Raw genomic sequence first — 3,252 nt, 5'->3', positions numbered from 1 at the left:
ATAAAAGTCCCCGGAGACCTGCGTCAGGGAGAGGCTGATCCCCCAGGGCCTACTGGAGTCTGAGATCAGACTGTTAGGAAGCAGGCTCAAAGCATGAGATCCTCGGTGAGCCCGCTGTGCAAACGCCAGGTAGATCTTAGTTGGCGCCGAGCGCCGTAACAGCATCTAGACGCCGGACCTGCTGAGGTCCTCCAAGCAGGAGCTGAGGCGGGGGATCCACAGGCGGCACTGAGGACAAGGAGGACTTCCACGGGATTACGGCTGCCTACAGAAGAAGTGGATGCCCACCAGTAAAGATCAGCCCTGGAAGACTCTGAAGGAGCACTAGAGCATCCTGAAGTTGCTGGATGGGTATCCTGCAACCCCTGCCTCAGGCTGCCTGCTCTCTGGCCTGGAGAAGGGGAGATGAAGAGAGGAGGCAAGCCTGCTTCTTGGGGCTTTGCTAGAAGCCACAGGCTGCAGCTGCTCTGTCAAATGGTTACAGTCTCTAGAGGACTGAGATCCTTCTCTAAGGCCCTTTGGCCTGGCTCTGTGAAAACAGGACATGCAGGCCCTGCTGGGCTGGTGTTCAGTCTCTGCTTGGTCCCCAGTGTGTGAGTGGCTTCTTTTCTGGGCCTTTCTCTTCCTCCTCTTCACCATCCCCTAATCCCATAGCCCCACCACAATCTTCCCTTCATGGAGTTCTGCTTTGTAATTTTGTAAAACAAAACAAAACAACAACAACAAAAAATCACCTAAGATTTAAGCTAAATTAAAAACAAAACAAACAAACAAAAAATAGCCTGCTGAAGGAGGGGATCTTGGTGATGCCAAATATGCTCCCGGAAACAAGACAGATCAGTGATTGGAAGCCCGGCTGAGCCACGACAGAGTAAGAAACATGGAGGCCTTCAACAGGTGTCTCAGAAACACTTAGGGCAGTCACTAGAAATTAGATACCTGAAGTTAAGTGAGATAGGACTAGACAATTATAATTTGAGAAGTCAATAAATATGAAGTTTTAAAAATTCTTTAAAAATTCAGAGGAAACAGTAAATCTGCCTACATAATAATTATTATATCAAAGACATTTAAAAGAAAGTAAATACCAGGAGTACGTCTCCTACTTCCCATGTAATCCCTTGACTGCATTATTTGTTCATTCTGCAATGGTCCAGAAATATGAATTTTTGTCATTGAGCATAAGAAGGAAGAAGACAGAGAGGAGGGAAGGAGAAGAAGAGCTCATTAGTGAAGAGGAGAGAATGCATCAGGGAAATGATGAAGAAAGGGGAAAGCTATGGCTGTACAGAGAGAAAACAGGAATTCAGGATGCTAAGTGCACAGCTTCCCTTCACCTGAGTGAACTAGTTGGTACTATTGAACATATTTCCGGTACCTCATTCTTTGCAAGAGGTTCTGGAAGCTTCAGAAAGCTCCTCTAAAGGCAGTGTAAGAAAGGAGTGAGGGGTGGAAATAAAGGAAGAAATGGAAACAGCTTTAAAAATCATAGCAGTTTCCAAGTCATATCAAATAATTTTTTAAGCAACAAAAATTACTCTCTCAACTAGTAGATTGAATCAAATGAAAGCTACTTTGGAATAAATTTGATGTTGATCAATGGAGTATTGTTAACTCCAGAGATAACAGCACTCTCCCTAGATGATCTTACACTTTTCATGCTTCAGTTGTCACATATGAGAAAAAGTTGAGTTTGTCATAATACTTTCAGGCCTGGAAACCTCTTAAGCCAGATCAACCTCAATAATTAAGTCAGCATCACCCAATCTGCATGCACAAGCTGCATGTGGATATTTTTTTCAAGCTGATATATATTTTTTTCAATTTGAAAGAAGTCACTGTCTATTAACTGACCAGATTACAACAATAATCATGGTAGATACCTTAGTTCATCTTTCTAATAAGCCTATTGATCTAGCCTTCCCTGTTGCTAGCATTTACACCTACAAATAGGTGGTCTTTTTCTTTATTCTGTGGAAAAGATAACTTCAAGGGCATAAGAAATTACTTGCTTCTTTGAAATATTTTCCAGCTGTAGAGATCTCATGAATCAGATACTCTATGCAGATGATACCAGATTTATCAAGAGATCAAGAAATCAAAGTGTTATCTATCAAGGCAATTCGCTTCTTACTGATTTTGCCATAATCATGCTTATATGTTAGTTTATTTTCTGACTTCAGGCTCCGGTACCCCCATGCAATATGTGGTTTTAAAGCCTCAGCATATTCATTGAAGCCTTGAGTTTAACAAAGTTTCTATTGAAAATCTGGCAATGGCAAAAGAGTTGCAACACCTTTTGGACTCACACCATTGATACCTCTGACCCTGATGACAAATGCCAATTTGGGTTATGTCAGTACATAGCAGTTGCCAGCTTTTCTTGCCAGCCTAGCCATTTGAATCTCAGTTACGGGCATCTGCCTATAGTCCTTGTGATAGTGCTTAGCTTTTTCATAGATAAGCTTCCTCCTTGCCTTTTGAAGCATATTTTTTTCCTTAGGCATTTTGATCTTCAGCTCTGTGAAATTCTTTTGCTCTTTCTTGAAAGTTTCTGGCACAACAGAAACCTTCTTTTTCTTCTCTTCAGCACCCTTCAGGGTTCCAGTCAGAAAAGACATCGAACTGTTTTGTACTTCAGGATTTTAATTTATTTTCGTTAATTATGCTTCCATATCAGGAAGAAGAAAATAATTGCCTTTGCTGGTACTTGCTTTCTGTTGGTACTAGTACTCTGTGGTATGATAGGAAGTGCACAGATTTATGAACTGACTGGCATACATTACAGATATAACCTGGGCAACCTGCTCGGGTCCCCTTCCACGCTGTGGAAGCTTTGTTCTTTCATTCTTCACAATAAACCTTGCTATTGCTCAAAAACAAAAACAAAACAAAACAAAAAGGTGTAACCCACACATTAACCAGCTGCATGGTCTGGGCAAGTCACTTCGCATCACCTAGACTCCATTTACTTTTCTATAATATGAGTACATTGGTATAGATAGTATCTAAAGTTTTTTTTCTTCCAATTCATACATATAAAAGTTTTGATTTTATAATTGCCAAATAATAGCAAAAATCATTGCTAAAAATTGATGTTTATGCAGTAGAAAAATCCCCCTCTTGCCACACACACACACACACACATATCCCTTTTGTCTGGTTGCTGGCAAGCTTTGATCCATAAGAATTGGATATGGCTTTGGCCCCATGGCCTACAGCAGGAACAGAGAAGGAGTGGGGGTTGATGAC

General features: G+C 41.3%; 1 pseudogene; it reads right to left on the bottom strand.

The window, feature by feature from the left end:
* Nucleotides 1–1,884: 1,884 nt before the first annotated feature.
* LOC105552559 lies at nucleotides 1,885–2,621 on the bottom strand (annotated as a pseudogene).
* Nucleotides 2,622–3,252: the final 631 nt, after the last annotated feature.

This window comes from Mandrillus leucophaeus, unplaced genomic scaffold (genome assembly GCF_000951045.1).
Source record: "Mandrillus leucophaeus isolate KB7577 unplaced genomic scaffold, Mleu.le_1.0 Scaffold1154, whole genome shotgun sequence".
In the NCBI taxonomy this organism is placed as follows: Eukaryota; Metazoa; Chordata; class Mammalia; order Primates; family Cercopithecidae; genus Mandrillus; species Mandrillus leucophaeus.
Note: the sequence above shows the minus strand (reverse complement) of the source record. Positions and strands in the feature narration are given on the sequence as shown.